We start from the raw sequence: 24467 nt of genomic DNA, 5'->3' as shown, positions 1-24467 counted from the left end.
ATGGCCCTCAGCACTGACTACTTACAGCCCACAGACTGCAGTGGGTCAGGAAGGCAGCTCACCAAAACCTTCTCAAGGACAATGAGGAAAGGGAATTAAATGTTGGCCCAGCATCCCATTAATGAATAAAGGAAGATGATCCCACTCAGGGAAGAGAGAAAAACAGACGTAAATAACTTTAAACAGGAACTTTAACATATACCTTACATGGTGATGATTATCAGTAATATGGGAACAGGAGAAACATAAGCAAGGTTTAATTTCATTTTTTATTTCCATCCCAGCTGATTATCAACAATTCCTTTGTTTGCTTCTTTCTCTCTTTCTCTCTCTTTCTCCATCTATTCAACTCAGTCCTTGTCCCCTTCATAACAGATGTTGGGTGTCACCAACATCAATCACGCTATTTCCCAACTGTGTTTAGTTCTGATGTATGGTCATTAGAATCGAATTGCCGATTCTATTTTTCTCTCGACCCGAGGGGGCTTCTAAATCTGCTCAGTTTGTCTGGCACTTTCTCGTTCTTTATTGTTTCTGATCTGTTGCATCATTCTTTGCTTTATTTAACCTTTAATTTTGTTATTACTTGGAATGTATGCATCGTTGACAGGGGCAGCATTTGTTGACCTAACCAAGTGTCATTTACTGCGAGGTCATTCTTTCAGGCAGTACAGAACCAAGCAATCATAAGCCAGACCAGATAATAACGCAAGATCTATTTACCAAAGGACATAAGTGAAATAGATAAACGTATAGACAAAATGCTGGAAATGTTATGGTTGTTATTTCCAATTCCTGTCTTTTGTATTTACTTTCTGACATCCTCCGTGGTAGGATGTGGAACAGTGTCTTTCTGTGTAATAACCTGTGCATCTGAATTACATTTCTTCCGACATTACTGCTCTGAGAGAGTGTTCCTGTCATTAAGTTATTTTAGAGACAAGAACAAAGTTGTGATCAGAATATTTGCAATTGAAAGAGTGCTTAGAGGAGAGGTCGAACCATAACGTCTGAATTTTGCCAAAGCATAGATAATGGTTTATTAAGCGTCAGCATTGAAGCCAAGATGGTGACTGGGCATATAATTGAGCTAGTAGTGGATAGGTTTTGTCATGGACAGAATACTGAGACATAAATGAATTTTCTTTATTTAAATTCGGTATTGTGAACAGTCTCGTTCTCAGATGTTTGTGAGGGCGGGGGTGTGGGCTGTTCTGAAATTTGTGGATAATCAATGGAATTTGCATTTGAAACTGAAGACAATAGTTTCCGTCTTTGTCAAATATAGATAACAGAAATAGCAACGAAGTTCGCCATGATTGAAGAGATTAATAAATGGATAGCGATGAAGAAACTTATCAGGAACACCAACAATAGCGAGGATAGGATAGTAACCCGCCTGGATAATCATCAGGGCACCATATATCCGAAATGATAATGTTGACCAAGACCAGGAAAAATAGAAAAGTCCCTCGGATAAACTCCTGTCCATTGTTGCAGCATTCCAGTCTAATGTTCGCAGATTCTGATCCATTAATGGATCATTCCAGACTATACTGAGATGTTTAAATCTCCTTTTTCTGTCTCCGCAGCTGCTGATCCCTTTGAGCGTTGGAGTTGATGCATCTGCTGCTACAATGGCATAAACCATTGCAGGAGGTCCCTTACTAATAGGAGACGGAAAACATCCAGTGACACAACTAGGATCCATGGAGACTGGCATCAATCACAGTCACTGAACAGACACCTCCATTCAACCCCTTTCAGTATGTTTCCTTCAGTTCACAAAAACTACTGGACTGGATTGGATATTGGCACCGTTGGCTATTGATCACATCAATTGCTCTCGGAAAATTAGTCGTGAGGGAGAATGATGCATGTTTTCTTATCGCAGGCTAGATGATTCTGCTGCCTTGCCCGTTTGCAATACAGTAACCAACCGAACCTCCCACCACCGCCACCCTCAAAAACCGGAATCAACATGCTGTTGCTGGGCAGATCTCTCCTGGACTAGAACAGGCACCATCCAATATATTTACAGTGGATATATTTGCATTCCAATACATAGGAAATGTGAATTTGCCTGGGCATTCCTTTAATTGATCTAATAAGGCAATTTTGTATCTTCAACACTCAATGTGCTTCAGCACTTTCTTTTAATATAAACTCACAAACACATTAACACACTTTATTAAGCACAAGTTTCTTCACTTTCTCCTCATGGTAACATCATGCCAGGGTTTAGTCTGGTGAAACCCCTTTGGACTGAATCGCTGACAAGATCATTATTTATAAAGCTGATTCAACCTGTACACAATACACCTAACAGTCTCTCAACAAAACACTATCATTGGGAAAGATACATTTACTCTGATACTTTAATCATTTTGCATGAAGAACCACATATCATTTACTTCCTGCTGCGTAACAATTCTGTTTGTGACTTATGACCAAACACATCCAGGTCTGTTTCAACAACAGCACTTCCCAACCTCTCACTATTTAATGAACATAAATGTGAATGATGATATTTGTTGTTCATATCCGAAATATTTTATATTTTGCGAAGAGCTATTGCCCAAACACTGATCCTTCTGATATCCCAAAGCTTTCACTCCAGATAATTATACTACTCTCTCCATTCTTTCGATTATCCAACTTTTAATACATTCGGTGTATTCCAACCCTACCTACCCATGGACTCTAATATTCTCTACTCACCCGTGTTCAGTCATGCCAAACGTCTGCTGAAAATTGAAATACTTCATTTCCACTGGTTCTCAATTGTCGATGTCACAACGGACAACCTTCACAAACTCCAGCAGGTTTATCAAAGATCAAGATCATTTCCCCTTCCTGAATCTAGATTGTCTCTACCGAATCATGTCATTATTTTCCAAGTGTCCAGTTATCACATTCCTCACAAAAGGTTCCGATATTTTTCTCACAGCTTACATCAAGCTAACCACTGTTTAGTTTGCTGTTTGCTCTCTCCGTCCTGTTTTAAATATTAAAGTTTACAATCGCTGCTTTCCAGTCTGGAGGATCCTTTCCAGAATCTAACCAGCTTTGAAGAATAAACAGTAATTCTTTCACTAGCTCTACTGCCACCTCCTCAATATTCTGGGATGTAGCTCATCAGATGCAGCAATATACCAACCTTAAATTCAATGAGATTTTGAAAGACGTACCTTTTATTAATTCTAATTTCCTGCTGTTCCCCATTTTCACCAGTCACTCTGTTCCCTTGTATTTTTAGAAATTTCGTTCTGTATCTTCCTCAGGGAGATGGACACAACATATTGTTCTCAGCGAAGAGATGGTTTCTGTCAGCCAGTGAATATATCGGAAGACTGCACTCCGGTGGTGATGGATATGTTACTCACTCCTGCCTGGAAATTTCCAGAATTAACCCAGTTTAATTCATGATGAACATCAGCACAGTCCTGTCACTGGTGTGTGAGGCTGCACAGTACACTGAAGGAGGGGGCACAGCTCAGTGACCACCTCAATTTTGAAACAAACTGGTTTCATTCCTGATACCTGGTCCAGCTTAGACAAATGTCCCGGGAAATCCCAGGAGAGATAATGTACTGTCCTGCACCTCCCTATTCAAAGAGCTTCCTTTCTGTGGAGCCTCATCTCCATTTGTTTACCATGGACCCAGGCACTCTGTAACTGCAGTGTATAGAGTGGGGTCACCAGACCCCGCAGCTGACAATACAAACCCGAGATAGGCATCCACAGAAACTCCACTGATTTTCCAATGACAGGAACAAGTCAATTCCCCACATGGAACGTGAACGCGCTCAGTGTTGAAAACTATTTCCACTCCTGAGTTTCTCTTCCTGGTTGAGAAGGCCGTTGCATCTCTGCACACTCCCGCAGTAACTGTATCTCTCTCCACAGAATCAGTTGACAATGTAACATTACCTTTCTCTATATCTCAGCAACTATCAGGGCAGCACCAATATTGCTAATGGATTTGATCATCACACTCAGACAAGAGAGATACAGGGAACCTAACTCACTTTAATCAGGGACAAATATAAATGGAGGCGAAATTCAGGAATATGGGAAAATGGGGAAATGTGAGGATAACTTGCCATTTTGTTTTCCTTTCAGTTCATCATCAGTAATCCCTTTGCTCACTTTTCATTTCTTTTCCTCTCTTTTTCGGCCATTTCTCCATCCATTCAATTTAAACCTGGCCCCCACCTCTCTCTCTCTCCAACCCAACCATCCATGATACCAGGATAAACAATATTATTTCCCAGTTTGCTTTCAGTTGTGAAACAGGGTCACTGGACTCAAAACGTTATCTGCATTTCTCCTGACAGAGGCTGCCATACCTGCGAGATTCTCCAACACGTTTAGACGCTGGAGAATTTTATTTTCAATCTCTAGCACCCACCGTTCCTTGGTTTATTTCACCTTTAATGCTGTTGTTTCTCGGGATGCCAGCATCACTGGCAAGGGCAGCATTTGTTGTCCATCACTAATTGTCCTTGACTACGCGGCCATTTGTCAAGACAAAATGGAGCCAACAATGTTGTTGTGGGTCTGAAGTCACACTGAGTTCACACTGGGTAATAATGTTAAGTTTCTTTAGCAAAGACTATCAGTGAAATAATAAAAATAAATCTGAACGGTTTCTGGTTTCCATGAGTGAAATTAGCTTTCATTCCAATTTTTGTCATTCAAATTTAAGCCCTGTCATCGGCTGTGGTACGGTTTTAAACACTGCCTTGGAGTCACAGCCCGTGCCTCTGAATTACCCGTCTAGTTACAAGATCACTCCGATACAGAGCCCTTATTGCCTAGTCCGTATTCCCTAGTTCCTACCAGAGAGGGATGGCGGTTAAATCAGTTTAACTACCAACAATCAAAAAGATTTGGGGGAAAAAAGCGAAAGGGAGATTGAGAGATAATTTCCAGTAAGATCACAGGTTTCAGAATGCTGAAATGAGGACATTTCGACAGCATCCTGCAACATGAGCCAGTATTCCTAGGAATGATAGTTGAAGGGGATATTAGCGTCAATAAAGATGAGGGAGAGTTTTAGATGAACATTTGTTCTGCAACTTTGTAACTGGGTGTGGGGCCAGCAGAGTCTTCGATTCATTGGACTGAATCTAACAATAGTTTGTCTCAGTAACATTTTCATTGAGTGTGACAGAGGGATTGTATGTACGAGACTGAACTAGTTTCATGGGGCTATTTAATCGAACTCACCTCATTAACTACCCACTCAATCTCATAGTGTTCCTCGCATTCAATGCCACCCCAATTCTCCAACCCAATATGGCTGGAGGGACTCACCATCGCACTGATGTCCCTGGCTATTCTATGATCACTGACACTGGTGCCATCTTTCAAAGGCCAATGGGCACACTGTTGTAATTCCTCAGTTTGGAGCCACCCTGCATAGTTGACCCCGAACATGGCAGGTAAGGGGAACTAACACCACGACTTTTCAACAGGGGCACAGAGGTCCTTGTGGATGGGTTAGAACAGGGGGTCCATTCTCTTACCAGAGGAGGCCTGAGCATGGTCTGAGCTCACCACCCAGCTCAGTGCAGTATCTGCGGTCTCTCCCTTTCTCTCTCTCTCTCACACACACACACACACACGCACACACACACTTTGAATTTGGATAATTCCAGATAGTGTTCCAAAGAATTCTCATTTACAGGTACAGGAACTTTCAGTCATTCAACCCCGCGAGGTCCTGCAAAAATATGCACTTATTTTATATCCAATCACAATTAGTAATTCTGGCTATTTCACTTTGTCTCACTTTATTGTATTCAGCCAAACACTGCTTCTAAACACTTGTCCCGTTACGAAATACAATTTTGAGCAGAGAACTTTTCATCCTCAACTGTTATCTGGACTGTTATCTGAATTGTACCATTTTCCTTATTATGAAAGTTTCTCTTGCCCTTTGCCTGTCCTTGTTTCTGTCTGTAACAGTTACACTGTCTCCCACGCAGTTGGCTGGACGGCTGGTCTGTGATGCAGAGGGAGGCCAGCAGTGCAGGTTCAATTCCCCCATACTGACAGAGGTTACCATGAAGGGGACGCTCTCTCAACAATGGGCAATCGAGCATGGCCAATCCACTCTAAGCTGCACATCTTTGTACTCTGGGAGGAAACTGGAGCATTAGTAGGGAACCCACAGAGATACGTGGAGAATGTTCAAACTCACCTGAGGTTGGAATTGGACCCAGCTCCTTGATGATGTCCGGCCGCAGTGCTAACCACATATCCATCATATTCCTCAGTTAGCTCTGTTAATTACTTGTAGCTAACTGAAGAAATCCAACTGGCTCGTTCTGATAACTGAACCTGACCCAATATTAGACCTTTATCATCGGCCATATCGCCAACCTGGTTACATTCAAAATTTGTTGTGAGCAGTGGAGGAGTGGGACTAGAAATGGAAACAGTGACACCCTCCAACCTCAGTCAGAACTGGAGTGAAGAGAAATTAACAAAGTGGGAATTCATTCAAGTGGGAATTTTCTCACACAGAAGATTGGGAGGGCTGAATCTTCATATTATATCGAGGATGACTTTGTCTGATTTTCCATAGACAGGTGACTCTCTCAAATTTTCCATAGACAGATTGTGACACTTTCTGACTCTCTTTCTCTCTGACTGTCTGGGACACACTGTGACACTCACTGAGACACACTGTGACACTCTCTGACTCTCTCTGAATCTCTCAGACACACTGTGACACTCTCTGACTCTTTCTGACACTCTTTCAGATGCACCGTGACACTATCTGGCGTTCTCTGACACTTTGAGATGCACTTTGACACTCTCTGATCCTATCTGATACTCTCTGAGACACACTGTGACACTCTCTAAATTTCTCTGAAACACACTGTGACACTCGCTGACAGATTGTGACACTCTCTGACTCCCCTGAATCTCTGAGACACACTGTGACACTCTATGAAACTCTCTGTGGCACTCTCTGACACAAGCTGAGATACACTGTGACACTCTCTGACTCTCTCTGAAACTCTCTGTGAGGTTCTGACACACACTGAAACACACTGTCAAACTCTCTGGCACTTTGTCCAACACACTGCGACACTCTTTGATCCTATCTGAACCTCTATGAGACAGAATGTGACACTTTCTGACTCTGTCTGACTCTGAGACAGACTGTGACTCTCACTGAGAGACACTGTGATACTATCTGACTCTCTCTGAGGCGCACTGTGACACTCTCTGAAAGACTGTGATACACTGAAACATACTGGGACATCTCTGATTCTCTCTGAGGCACACTGTGGCACTCTCTGAAAGACTGTGGTACACTGAAACACACTGTGACACTCTGACATTCTCTGAAACACACTGTGACACTCTCTGACAGACTGTGACACAATGAGACACTCTCTGTCACTCTCTGAAACACACTGTGACACTCTCTGACACGGACAGAAACACACTGTGACACTCTGACAAACTGTGACACACTGAAACACTCTCTGAGACACATTGTGACACTCTCTGACACACTCTGGCACAGGTAGAGACACACTGTGACACTATCTGACAAACTGTGACACAATGTGACACTCTCTGACACTCTCCAACACACTGTGACACTTTCTAAGACACACTCTGACACTATCTATGACATACAGTGACACTTTCTAGCACATCTGAAGCACTCTGTGACACACTCTGACAGACGGTGACACACTGTGACTCTCTTTGAGAGAGACTGTGACACTTTCCGACTCTCTCTGACTCTCTGAGACACACTGTGACAGTCACTGAGAGACACTGTGACCCTCTCTGACTTTCTCTGAGGCGCACTGTGACACTCTCTGACAGACTGTGACACACTGAAACACACTCTGAGTGACTGTTTCAGACTGTGACACTCTCAGAGACACACTGTGACACTGTCTGACACTCTCCAACACACTGTGACGCTCTCTGAGACACATGGTGACACTCTCTGACACTGGCAGAGACATACTGTGACACTCTCTGACTCTCTGAGACACACTGTGACACTCCCTGACACCCTCCAACACACTGTGACCCTCTCAGAGACACACTGTGACACTCTCTGACACAGGCAGAGACACACTGTGACAATCTCTGACACTCTCCAACACACTGTGACGCTCTCGGAGACACACTGTGACACTCCCTGACACTCTCCAACACACTGTGACACTCTCAGAGACACACTGTGACACTGTCTGACACTCTCCAACACACTGTGACGCTCTCTGAGACACATGGTGACACTCTCTGACACAGGCAGAGACACACTGTGACACTCTCTGACACAGGCAGAGACACACTGTGACACTCTCTGACACTCTCCAACACACTGTGACGCTCTCTGAGACACACTGTGACACCCCCTTACACTCTCTATGACACCCCCTGACACTCTCTGAGACACACTGTGACACTCTCTGAGACACACTGTGACACTCTCTGACACTCTCCAACACACTGTGACACTCTCTGAGACACACTGTGACATTCTCCGACACTTTCTGAGACACACTGTGACACTCTCTGACTCTCTCGGCGACACAATGTGACACTCTCTGACATTCTGTGAGAAACACTGTGACACTCTCTAACAGACAGTGACAATTTCTGAGACACACGATGACACTCTCTGAACTACGGTGACACATTCTGACACACGGTGACATTTTCTGCGACACTGTGACACTCTCTGAGATACACTGTGACACTTTCAGTCTCTCTCTGACTACCGAAGACACACTGTGACACTCTCTGAGATAGACTATGACACTCTCTGACTCTCTGTGAGACACACTGTGACACTCACTGACTCTCTCTGAGGCACAGTATGACATACTGTGACACTCTCTGACTCACTCTGACGCTCTCTGAGACACACTGTGACACTCTCTGGCATTCTCTGAAACACACTGTGACACTCTCTGACAGACTGTGCCACAATAAGACACTCTCTGACACTCTCTGAAACACACTGTGACACTCTCTGACACAGACAGAAACACACTATGACACACTCTGACACAGGTAGAGACACACTGTGAAACTCTGTTTTAGACAGTGACACACTGAAACACTCTCTAAGAGACTGTGACAGACTGTGACACTCCCTGAGACACACTGTGACGCTCTCTGACATTCACTGAAACACACTGGGACACTCTCTGACACAGGCAGAGACACACTATGACACGCTACGACACACTGGGTCACAATGTGACACTCTCTGACACCCTCTGACACTCTCTGACACAGGCATAGACACACTGTGACACTCTCTGACACGCTCCAACACACTGTGACACTCTCTCAGACACAGTGTGACATTCTCTGACACTCTCCAACACACTGTGACACTCTCTGAGACACACTGTGACACTCTCTGACACAGGCAGAGACACACTGCGACACTCTCTGACACTCTCTGTGACATACTGTGACACTTTCTAGCACATCTGAAACACTCTGAGACACTCTCTGACAGACGGTGACACACTGTGACGTTCTTTGAGACAGTTTCTGACAATCCCTGACTCTCTGAGACATACCGTGACACTCTCTGACTCTTTCTGAGGCACACTGTGACACTCTCTGAGAGACTGTGACTCACTGAAACATTATCTGACACTCTCTGCGTCTCTGAGACACACTGTGCCGCTCTCTGAGACACACTGTGACACACACTGACTCTCTCTGACACTCTCTGAGGCACAGTATGAAATACTGTGACACTCTCTGAGACAAACTGTGACACTCTCTGAAACTCTCTTCGACACATTGTTACACTCTCTGACTCTGTCTGACACTCTCTCAGACACACTGTAACACTCTCTGACACTTTGAGATGCACTGTGACACTCTCCGATCCTATCTGACACTCTCTGAGATACACTGACACTCTCTGAGAGACTGTGACACTCTGAAACATTATCTGACACTCTCTGCGTCTCTGAGACACACTGTGACACTCTCTGAGAGACTCTGACACACTGTGCCGCTCTCTGAGACACACTGTGACACTCACTGACAGATTGTGATACTTTCTGACTCTCCCTGAATCTCTGAGATACACTGTGACACTCTCTGACTCACTCTGAAACTCTCTGTGACACTCTCTGACACACGCTGAGACACACTGTGACACTGTCTGGCACTTTGTCCAGCGCACTGCGAGACTCTCAGATCCTATCTGACACTCTGAGACAGACTGTGACACTTTCCGTCTCTCTCTGACTCTCTGAGACACACTGTGACACTCACTGAGGCGCACTGTGACACTCTCTGACAAACTGTGATACACTGAAACACACTGTGACACTCTCTGGCACTTTCTCCAACACATTGCGACACTCTCTGATCCTATTTGACACTCTCTGAGACAGGCTGTGACGCTCTCTGACTCTCTCTGAGGCACACTGTGACACTCTCTGACAGAATGTGATACACTGAAACACACTGTTACACTCTCTGACTCTCTCTGAGGCACACTGTGACACTCTCTGACAGACTGTGACAAACTGAAACACTCTCTGAGAGACTGTGACAGACTGTGACACTCTCTGAGACAAACTGTGACACTCTCTGATGCAGGCAGAGACACACTGTGACACTCTCTGACACTCTCCAACACACTGTGACACTCTGAGACACACTGTGACACTCTCTGAAACTCTCCAACACATTATGACACTCTCTGAGACTCACTGTGACACTTTCTAGCACTCTGGCACTTTCCCCAACACACTGCGACACTCTCTGATCCTATCTGACACTCTCTGAGACAGGCTGTGACACTCTCTGACTCTCTGAGACATACTGTGACACTCACTGAGACACACTGTGACACTCTCTGACTCTCTTTGAGGCGCACTGTGACACTCATTCAGAAACAATCTAACACTTTCTGACTCTCTCTGACTCTCGGAGACACACTGTGATACTCACTAAGACAGACTGTGACACTCTCTGAATCCAACACACTGTGACACTCTCTGAGACACACTGTGACACTCTCTGACACTCCCTCTGACATACTGTGACACTTTCTAGCACATCTGAAACACTCTGTGACACTCTCTGACAGACGGTGACACACTGTGACACTCTCTGACACCGAATGTGACACTTTCTGACTCTCCCTGACTCTCTAAGACACACTGTCTCACTCACTGAGACACACTGTGACACTCTCTGACTCTCTCTGAGGCACACTGTGACATTCTCTGACAGTCTGTGACACACTGAAATCCTCTCTGAGAGACTGTGACAGACTGGGACACTCTCTGAGACACACTGTGACACTCTCTGACAGACTGTGACACAATGTGACACTCTCTGATTCTCTCTGACAATCTCTGAAATACATTGTAACCTTTTCTGACAGACTGTGACACACTGTGACACTCTCTGAGACACACTGTCACACTATCTAACAGTTTGTGACATTTTCTGACACTCTCTGAAACACACTGTGACACTCTCTGACACAGGCGGAGATACACTGTGACACTCTCTGACACTTTCCAACATACTGTGACACTCTCTGAGACACACTGTGACACTCTGACACAGGCAGAGACACACTGTGACACTGTCTGAGGGGCACTGTGACACTCTCTGACAGACTGTGATACACTGAAACACACTGTGACACTCTCTGGCACTTTCTCCAACACATTGCGACACTCTCTGATCCTATTTGACACTCTCTGAGACAGGCTGTGACGCGCTCTGACTCTCTCTGAGGCACACTGTGACACTCTCTGACAGAATGTGATACACTGAAACACACTGTTACACTCTCTGACTCTCTCTGAGGCACACTGTGACACTCTCTGACAGACTGTGACACACTGAAACACTCTCTGCGAGACTGTGACAGACTGTGACACTCTCTGAGACAAACTGTGACACTCTCTGATCCAGGCAGAGACACACTGTGACACTCTCTGACACTCTCCAATACACTGTGACACTCTGAGACACACTGTGACACTCTCTGAAACTCTCCAACACATTATGACACTCTCTGAGACTCACTGTGACACTCTCTGACACTCCCTCTGACATACTGTGACACTTTCTAGCACATCTGACACACTGGGTGACAATCTCTGACAGACGGTGACACACTGTGACACTCTCTGAGACCGACTGTGACACTTTCTGACTCTCCCTGACTCTCTGAGACACACTGTGTCACTCACTGAGACACAAAGTGACACTCTCTTACTCTCTCTGACACTCTCTGAGACACACTGTAACACTCTCTGACTCTCCATGACACTCTCTGAGACACACTGTGACACTCTCTGACAGACTGTGACACACTGAGACACTCTCAAAGACAGATTGTGACACTTTCTGACTCTCTCTCTGACTCTCTGAGATACACTGTGACACTCTCTGACTCTCTCTGAAACTCTCTGTGACACTCTTTGACATTCTCTGAAACACACTGTGACACACTCTGGCACTTTCCCCAACACACTGCGACACTCTCTGATCCTATCTGACACTCTCTGAGACAGGCTGTGACACTCTCTGACTCTCTGAGACATACTGTGACACTCACTGAGACACACTGTGACACTCTCTGACTCTCTCTGAGGCGCACTGTGACACTCATTCAGAAACAATCTAACACTTTCTGACTCTCTCTGACTCTCTGAGACACACTGTGATACTCACTAAGACAGACTGTGACACTCTCTGAATCCAACACACTGTGACACTCTCTGAGACACACTGTGACACTCTCTGACACTCCCTCTGACATACTGTGACACTTTCTAGCACATCTGAAACACTCTGTGACACTCTCTGACAGACGGTGTCACACTGTGACACTCTCTGACACCGAATGTGACACTTTCTGACTCTCCCTGACTCTCTAAGACACACTGTCTCACTCACTGAGACACACTGTGACACTCTCTGACTCTCTCTGAGGCACACTGTGACATTCTCTGACAGTCTGTGACACACTGAAATCCTCTCTGAGAGACTGTGACAGACTGGGACACTCTCTGAGACACACTGTGACACTCTCTGACAGACTTTGACACAATGTGACACTCTCTGATTCTCTCTGACAATCTCTGAAATACATTGTAACCTTTTCTGACAGACTGTGACACACTGTGACACTCTCTGAGACACACTGTCACACTATCTAACAGTCTGTGACATTTTCTGACACACTCTGAAACACACTGTGACACTCTCTGACACAGGCAGAGATACACTGTGACACTCTCTGACACTTTCCAACATACTGTGACACTCTCTGAGACACACTGTGACATTCTGACACAGGCAGAGACACACTGTGACACTGTCTGAGGGGCACTGTGACACTCTCTGACAGACTGTGATACACTGAAACACACTGTGACACTCTCTGACACTCTCTGAAACACAATGTTACACTCTCTGAGAGACTGTGACACACTGTGACGCTCTGTGAGACACCCTGTGACACTCTCTGACTCTTTCTGAGAAATAATGTGACACACACTGACTCTCTCTGACACACTCTGCGGCACTGTATGACACACTGCGACACTCTCTGACTCTCTCTAACACTTTGAGATGCACTGTGACACTCTCTGATCCTACCTGACACTCTCTGAGATACACTATGACACTCTCTGACTCTCTCTGAAACACACTGTGACACTCGCTGACAGATTATGACACTTTCTGACTCTCCCTGAATCTCTGAGACACACTGTGACACTCTCTGACTCTCTCTGAAACTCTTTGTGGCACTCTCTGACAAACGCTGAGACACAATCTCACACTCTCTGGCACTTTCTCTAACACACTGCGACACTCTCTGACACACGCTGAGACACACTGTGACTGTCTCTGGCACTTTCTCCAACACACTGCAACACTCTCTGATCCTATCAGTCACTCACGGAGACACACTTTGACACTCTCTGATACCCTCTGAGGCACACTGTGACACTCTCTGACAGACTGTGACACACTGAAATACTCTCTGAGAGACTGTGATAGACTGTGACACTCTGTGACAGACTGTGACACAAAGTGACACTCTCTGACACTCTCTGAAACACACTGAGACACTTTCTAGCACATCTGAAACACACTGTGACACTCTCTGATACACACTGTGACACTCTCCGACACTCTCCAACACACTGTGACACTCTCTGAGAGACACTGTGACATTCTGTGAGGCGCACTGTGACACTCTCTGACAGACTGACACTGAAACACTATCTGACTCTCTCTGCCACTCTGAGACACACTGTGACACTCTCTGACTCTCTGAGACACACTGTGACACTCTCTGACTCTCTCTGAAACACAATGTGACACTCTCTGAGAGACTGTGACACACTGTGCTGCTCTCTGAGACACACTGTGACACTCTCTGACACTCTCTAAAACACATTGAGACACTCTCTGACACAGGCAGAGACACACTGTGACACACTCTGACACTCTCCAACATACTGTGACACTCTCTGATACACACTGTGACAGTCTCCGACACGCTTTGTGACATACTGTGACACTTTCTAGCACATCTGAAACACTCTGTGATACTCTCTGACAGACGGTGACACACTGTAACACTCTCTGAGACCGACTGCGACACTTGCTGACTCTCCCTGACTCTATAAGTCACACTGTGTCACTCACTGAGACACAAAGTGACACTCTCCGAATCTCTGACGCTCTCTCAGACACACTGTAACACTCTCCGACTCTCCATGACACTCTCTCAGACACAATGTAAAACTCTCTGACTCTCTCTGAAACTTTGAGATGCACTGTGACACTGTCTAATCCTATCTGACTTTCTCTGAGACACACTGTGACACTCTCTGACAGACTGTGACACACTGAGACACTCTCAAAGACAGATTGTGACACTTTCTGAATCTCTCTCTGACTCTCTGAGACACACTGTGACACTCTCTGAAACTCTCTGTGACACTCTGACACACGCTGTGACACACTGTGACACTCTCTGGCACTTTCTCTAACACACTGCGACACTCTCTGATCGTATCTGACACTCACTGTGACACATTGTGACACTCTCTGACTCTCTCTGAGGTGCACTGTTACACTCTCTGACAGACTGTGATACACTGAAACACACTGTGACACTATCTGACTCTCTCAGAGGCACACTGTGACACTCTCTGATAGTCTGTGACACACTAAAACACTCTCTGAAACACACTGTGACACTCTCTGACACAGACAGAGACACACTGTGACACTCTCTGACACTTTCCAACATACTGTGACACTCTCTGTGACACACTGTGACACTCTCTGACACAGGTAGAGACACACTGTGACACTCTCTGACACTTTACAACATACTGTGACACTCTCTGAGACACACTGTGACACTCTCTGACACAGGCAGAGACACACTGTGACACTCTCTGACACTTTACAACATACTGTGACACTCTCTGAGGCACACTGTGACACTCTCTGACACAGGCAGAGACACACTGTGACACTCTCTGACACTTTCCAACATACTGTAACACTTTCTGTGACACAATGTGACACTCTCTGACACAGGCAGAGACACACTGTGACACTCTCTGACTCTCTCTAAAACTCTCTTAGACATGCTGTGACACTCTCTGACACAGGCAGAGACACACTGTGACACTCTCTGACACTTTACAACATACTGTGACACTCTCTGAGACACACTGTGACACTCTCTGACACAGGGAGAGACACACTGTGACACTCTCTGACACTTTCCAACATACTGTAACACTCTCTGAGACACAATGTGACACTCTCTGACACAGGCAGAGACACACTGTGACACTCTCTGACTCTCTCTAAAACTCTCTTAGACATGCTGTGACACTCTCTGACTCTCTCTGACACTTTGAGATGCACTCTGACACTCTCCGATCCTATCTGACACTCTGAGATACACTATGACACTCTCTGACTCTCTCTGAAACACACTGTGACACACGCTGACTGATTGTGACACTTTCGGACTCTCCCTGAATCACTGAGACACACTCTGACACTCTGTGACTCTCTCTGAAACTCTCTGTGGCACTCTCTGACACACGCTGAGACACGCTGCGACACTCTCTGGCACTTTCTCCAACACACTGCGACACTCTCTGATCCTATCTGTCACTCACTGAGAAACACTGTGACACACTCTGTCAGACTGTGAGACAATGTGACACTCTCTGACACTCTCTGAAACACACTGAGACACTCTCTGACACAGGCAGAGACACACTGTGACACTCTCTGACACTCTCCAACACACTGTGGCACTCTCTGATACACACTGTGACACTCCCCGATACTCTCCAACACACTGTGACACTCTCTGACACTCTCTGTGACATACTGTGACACTTTCTAGCATATCTGAAACACTCTGTGACACTCTGACAGACGGTGACACACTGTGACACACTCTGACACCGACTGTGACACTTTCTGACTCTCCCTGACTCTCTGAGTCACACTGTGTCACTCACTGAGACACAAGGTGACACTCTCTGACTCTCTCTGAAACTCTCTTAGACACACTGTGACACTCTCTGACTCTCTCTCAAACTTTGAGATGCACTGTGACACTCTCTGATCCTATCTGACACTCTCTGAGGCTCACTGTGACACTCTCTGACAGACTGTGACTCACTGAGACACTCTCAAAGACAGATTTTGACACTTTCTGACTCTCTCTCTCTGACTCTCTGAGACACACTGTGACACTCACTGAGACACAATCTGACACTTTCTGACTCTCTCTGAAACTCTTAAGACACACTGTGACACTCCATGACTTTCTCTGACACTCTCTCAGACACACTGTAACAACCTCTGACTCTCTCTGACAATTTGAGTTGCACTGTGACACTCTCTGATCCTATCCGATACTCTCTGAGACACACTGCGACAGTCTCTGGCACTTTCTCTAACACACTGCGACACTGACACACGCTGAGACACACTGTGACACTCTCTGGCACTTTCTCCAACACACTGTGACACTCTCTGATCCTATCTGTCACTCACTGAGACACACTGTGACACTCAGACACTCTCTGAAACACACTGTGACACTCTTTGACAGACCGAGACACACTGTGGCACTCTCTGAAACACACTGTCACACACTCTGACACTCTTTGAGACAGACTGGGTCACTTTCTGACTCTCTCTGTCTCTCTGAGACACACTGTGAAACTCATTGTGACACACTGTGACACTCTCTGTCAGACTGTGACACTCTGACTCTCTCTGACACACTCTTAGACACATTGTGACACTCTGTTCCTATCTGACAATGTCTGACACGCACTGTGACACTCTCTGATCTTATCTGACTCTTTCTGAGACACACTGTGACATTCTCTGACAGACTGTGACACACTGTGACTCTCTTTGACTCTCTGAGACACACTGTGACACACTCTGACAGACGAAGACACAATGTGAGACAGACTGTGAAACTTTCTGACTCTCTCTGAGGCACACTGTGACACTCTCTGACAGACTGTGACACAGTGAAACACTGACACACTGACACACTGCGACACTCTCTGACTCTTCTGACACTCTCTTAGACACACTGTGACACTCTCAGACTCTCTCTGAAACACACTGTGGCACTCTCAGACACTCTCTGAAACACACTGCGACACTCTCTGACAGACTGGGACACACTGTGGCACTCTCTGACTCTCTCTGAAACACACTGGCACACACTGTTAGACGGTGACACAGTATGACACTCTCTGAGACAGACTGTGTCACATTCTGACTCTCTGTCCCACTGAGACACAGTGTGAAACTCACTGTGACACACCGTGACACTCTCTGACTGACTGTGACACTCTCTGACAGACTGTTACACTCTCTGACACTCACTGAGACACACTGTGATACTCTCTGACTGACTATGACACACTGAGACACTCTCTGACACACTGTGACATTTTTTGAGACTCTGTGACACCCTCTGACACTCTCTGAGACACACTGTGACTCTCTCTGACAGACTGCGACACACTGTGACACTCTCTGACTCTCTCTGAAACGCTCTGTGACATTCTCTGATAGATGGTGAAAAACTGTGACACTCCCTGACACTCTCTGAGACACACTGAAACACTCTCTGACACTCTCTGAGACAGACCGTGACACTTTTTGACACTCTCTGACTCTCTGAGACACACTGAGACATTCACTGAGACACAATACAACACTCTCTGAGACTGACTGTGACACTCTCTGACTCTCTCTGACACTCTCTGAGACATAATGTGACACTCTCTGACTCTCTCTGAGGCATATTGTGCCACTCTCTGACTGACTGTGACACTCTCTGATCCTATCCGATACTCTCTGAGACACACTGCGACAGTCTCTGGCACTTTCTCCAACACACTGTGACACTCTCTGATCCTATCTGTCACTCACTGAGACACACTGTGACACTCTTTGACAGACCGAGACACACTGTGGCACTCTCTGAAACACACTGTCACACACTCTGTCAGACGGTGATACACTATGACACTCTTTGAGACAGACTGGGTCACTTTCTGACTCTCTCTGTCTCTCTGAGACACACTGTGAAACTCACTGTGACACACTGTGACACTCTCTGTCCGACTGTGACACTCTGACTCTCACTGACACACTCTTAGACACATTGTGACACTCTGTTCCTATCTGACAATGTCTGACACGCACTGTGACACTCTCTGATCTAATCTGACTCTTTCTGAGACACACTGTGACATTCTCTGACAGACTGTGACACACTGTGACTCTCTTTGACTCTCTGAGACACACTGTGACACACTCTGACAGATGAAGACACAATGTGAGACAGACTGTGAAACTTTCTGACTCTCTCTGAGGCACACTGTGACACACTCTGACAGACGAAGACACAATGTGAGACAGACTGTGAAACTTTCTGACTCTCTCTGACTCTCTGAGACACACTGTGACACTCTCTGACTCTCTCTGAGGCACACTGTGACATTCTCTGACACTCTCTGAGACAGACCGTGACACTTTTTGACACTCTCTGACTCTCTGAGACACACTGAGACATTCACTGAGACACAATACAACACTCTCTGAGACTGACTGTGACACTCTCTGACTCTCTCTGACACTCTCTGAGACATAATGTGACACTCTCTGACTCTCTCTGAGGCATATTGCGCCACTCTCTGACTGACTGTGACACACTCTGCGACACAGTAGGACACTCTCTGACAATTTGACACGCACTGTGACACTCTCTGGTCCAATCTAACACACTCCGAGACACACTGTGACACTCTGACAAATTGTGACACACTCTGACACTATCTGCAACACACTGGGACCCTCTCTGACAATTTGAGACGGACTGTAACACTCACTGATCCAATCCGACACTCTCGGAGCCGCACTGTGACACTCTCTGAAACTCTCTGAAAAGCACTGTGACACTCTCTGACACTCTCAGAGACACACTGGGATACAGTCTGATTCTAACTGACACTCTCTGAGGCACAGTATGACGTATTGTGCCACTCTCTGACTCACTCTGATATCTCTGAGACACACTGTGACACTCTCTCACAGACTGTGACCATCTCTGAGACTAATGCTGACACTCTCTGAGACACAGTATGACACACTGTGGCACTCTCGGACAAACTGTGACACACTGAAACACACTCTGACTCTCTCTGACATTCTCTTAGACACACTGCGACACTCTCTGACTCTCACTGACACTATGACACTGTTTGATCCTATCTGACACTCTCTGAGACTCACTGTGACATTCTCTGACTCTCTGAAACACACTGTGACACTCTCTGAGTAACTGTGACACTCTCTGGGACTCTCTGAAACACACTGGGAGCCTCTCTGAGATTTTGAGACACACTATGACACTCTCTGACAGACTGTGACACACTGTGACACTCTGACATTCTTTGAAACACACTGACAATCTCTGACAGACTGTGACACACTCTCACACACACTGTGCCACAGCGGGACGCTCTCCGAGAATTTGACACGCACTGTGACACTGTCTGATCCTATCCAAAACATTCTGAGACACACTGTGACACTCTCTGAGACTCTCTGAGACACACTGGGGCTCTCTCTGAGATTTTGAGATGCACTGTGACACTCTCTGACAGAAAGTGACACACTGTGACACACTCTGACACTCTATAAGACACACTGTGACACTCGCTGACATCCTTTGAAACACACTGTGACAATCTCTGACAGACTGTGACAAACTCTGCGACACAGCGGGACCCTCTCTGACAATTTAACACTTACCGGTACACTCTCTGATCCTATCCAACACACTCTGAGACACACTGTGACACTCTCTGACACTCTCTGAAAAACACTGTGACACTCTGCGACACGCGCTTATAAACACTGTGACACTCTCTGACTCTCGCTGACACTTTGAGACGCACTATGACACTCTCTGATCCTATTGACACTCTCTGAGATACATTGTGACACTCTCTGACTCTCTCTGAACCACACTGTGACACTCTCTGAGACACACTGTGACACTCTCTGATCCAATTTGACACTCTCTGAGACACACTGTGACACTCTGACTCTCTCTGTAAGGCACTGTGACACTCTCTGAGACACACTGTGACACTCGCAGACTCTCTCTCAAACTTTGAGATGCACTGTGACACTCTCTGATCCAATCTGACACTCTCTGAGGCACACTGTGACACTCTCTGATAGACTGTGACACACTGAGACACTCTCAAAGACAGATTTTGACACTTTCTGACTCTCTCTCTCTGACTCTCTGAGACACACTGTGACACTCACTGACTCTCTCTCAAACTTTGAGATGCACTGTGACACTCTCTGATCCTATCTGACACTCTCTGAGGCTCACTGTGACACTCTCTGACAGACTGTGACTCACTGAGACACTCTCAAAGACAGATTTTGACACGTTCTGACTCTCTCTCTCTGACTCTCGGAGACACACTGTGATACTCACTAAGACAGACTGTGACACTCTCTGAATCCAACACACTGTGACACTCTCTGAGACACACTGTGACACTCTCTGACACTCCCTCTGACATACTGTGACACTTTCTAGCACATCTGAAACACTCTGTGACACTCTCTGACAGACGGTGACACACTGTGACACTCTCTGACACCGAATGTGACACTTTCTGACTCTCCCTGACTCTCTAAGACACACTGTCTCACTCACTGAGACACACTGTGACACTCTCTGACTCTCTCTGAGGCACACTGTGACATTCTCTGACAGTCTGTGACACACTGAAATCCTCTCTGAGAGACTGTGACAGACTGGGACACTCTCTGAGACACACTGTGACACTCTCTGACAGACTGTGACACAATGTGACACTCTCTGATTCTCTCTGACAATCTCTGAAATACATTGTAACCTTTTCTGACAGACTGTGACACACTGTGACACTCTCTGAGACACACTGTCACACTATCTAACAGTCTGTGACATTTTCTGACACTCTCTGAAACACACTGTGACACTCTCTGACACAGGCAGAGATACACTGTGACACTCTCTGACACTTTCCAACATACTGTGACACTCTCTGAGACACACTGTGACATTCTGACACAGGCAGAGACACACTGTGACACTGTCTGAGGGGCACTGTGACACTCTCTGACAGACTGTGATACACTGAAACACACTGTGACACTCTCTGACTCTCTCTGAAACACAATGTTACACTCTCTGAGAGACTGTGACACACTGTGACGCTCTCTGAGACACCCTGTGACACTCTCTGACTCTTTCTGAGAAATAATGTGACACACACTGACTCTCTCTGACACACTCTGCGGCACTGTATGACACACTGCGACACTCTCTGACTCTCTCTAACACTTTGAGATGCACTGTGACACTCTCTGATCCTACCTGACACTCTCTGAGATACACTATGACACTCTCTGACTCTCTCTGAAACACACTGTGACACTCGCTGACAGATTATGACACTTTCTGACTCTCCCTGAATCTCTGAGACACACTGTGACACTCTCTGACTCTCTCTGAAACTCTTTGTGGCACTCTCTGACAAACGCTGAGACACAATCTCACACTCTCTGGCACTTTCTCTAACACACTGCGACACTCTCTGACACACGCTGAGACACACTGTGACTGTCTCTGGCACTTTCTCCAACACACTGCAACACTCTCTGATCCTATCAGTCACTCACTGAGACACACTTTGACACTCTCTGATACCCTCTGAGGCACACTGTGACACTCTCTGACAGACTGTGACACACTGAAATACTCTCTGAGAGACTGTGATAGACTGTGACACTCTGTGACAGACTGTGACACAAAGTGACACTCTCTGACACTCTCTGAAACACACTGAGACACTTTCTAGCACATCTGAAACACACTGTGACACTCTCTGATACACACTGTGACACTCTCCGACACTCTCCAACACACTGTGACACTCTCTGAGAGACACTGTGACATTCTGTGAGGCGCACTGTGACACTCTCTGACAGACTGACACTGAAACACTATCTGACTCTCTCTGCCACTCTGAGACACACTGTGACACTCTCTGACTCTCTGAGACACACTGTGACACTCTCTGACTCTCTCTGAAACACAATGTGACACTCTCTGAGAGACTGTGACACACTGTGCTGCTCTCTGAGACACACTGTGACACTCTCTGACACTCTCTAAAACACATTGAGACACTCTCTGACACAGGCAGAGACACACTGTGACACTCTCTGACACTCTCCAACATACTGTGACACTCTCTGATACACACTGTGACAGTCTCCGACACGCTTTGTGACATACTGTGACACTTTCTAGCACATCTGAAACACTCTGTGATACTCTCTGACAGACGGTGACACACTGTAACACTCTCTGAGACCGACTGCGACACTTGCTGACTCTCCCTGACTCTATAAGTCACACTGTGTCACTCACTGAGACACAAAGTGACACTCTCCGAATCTCTGACGCTCTCTCAGACACACTGTAACACTCTCCGACTCTCCATGACACTCTCTCAGACACAATGTAAAACTCTCTGACTCTCTCTGAAACTTTGAGATGCACTGTGACACTGTCTAATCCTATCTGACTTTCTCTGAGACACACTGTGACACTCTCTGACAGACTGTGACACACTGAGACACTCTCAAAGACAGATTGTGACACTTTCTGAATCTCTCTCTGACTCTCTGAGACACACTGTGACACTCTCTGAAACTCTCTGTGACACTCTGACACACGCTGTGACACACTGTGACACTCTCTGGCACTTTCTCTAACACACTGCGACACTCTCTGATCGTATCTGACACTCACTGTGACACATTGTGACACTCTCTGACTCTCTCTGAGGTGCACTGTTACACTCTCTGACAGACTGTGATACACTGAAACATACTGTGACACTATCTGACTCTCTCAGAGGCACACTGTGACACTCTCTGATAGTCTGTGACACACTAAAACACTCTCTGAAACACACTGTGACACTCTCTGACACAGACAGAGACACACTGTGACACTCTCTGACACTTTCCAACATACTGTGACACTCTCTGTGACACACTGTGACACTCTCTGACACAGGCAGAGACACACTGTGACACTCTCTGACACTTTACAACATACTGTGACACTCTCTGAGACACACTGTGTCACTCTCTGACACAGGCAGAGACACACTGTGACACTCTCTGACACTTTCCAACATACTGTAACACTCTCTGAGACACAATGTGACACTCTCTGACACAGGCAGAGACACACTGTGACACTCTCTGACTCTCTCTAAAACTCTCTTAGACATGCTGTGACACTCTCTGACTCTCTCTGACACTTTGAGATGCACTCTGACACCCTCTGATCCTATCTGACACTCTGAGATACACTATGACACTCTCTGACTCTCTCTGAAACACACTGTGACACACGCTGACTGATTGTGACACTTTCGGACTCTCCCTGAATCACTGAGACACACTCTGACACTCTGTGACTCTCTCTGAAACTCTCTGTGGCACTCTCTGACACACGCTGAGACACGCTGCGACACTCTCTGGCACTTTCTCCAACACACTGCGACACTCTCTGATCCTATCTGTCACTCACTGAGAAACACTGTGACACACTCTGTCAGACTGTGAGACAATGTGACACTCTCTGACACTCTCTGAAACACACTGAGACACTCTCTGACACAGGCAGAGACACACTGTGACACTCTCTGACACTCTCCAACACACTGTGGCACTCTCTGATACACACTGTGACACTCCCCGATACTCTCCAACACACTGTG

Source organism: Chiloscyllium plagiosum, unplaced genomic scaffold, assembly GCF_037043375.1.
Source record: "Chiloscyllium plagiosum isolate Xiang-an unplaced genomic scaffold, Cpla_swu_hap1 HiC_scaffold_33, whole genome shotgun sequence".
Lineage (NCBI taxonomy): Eukaryota > Metazoa > Chordata > Chondrichthyes > Orectolobiformes > Hemiscylliidae > Chiloscyllium > Chiloscyllium plagiosum.
Note: the sequence above shows the minus strand (reverse complement) of the source record.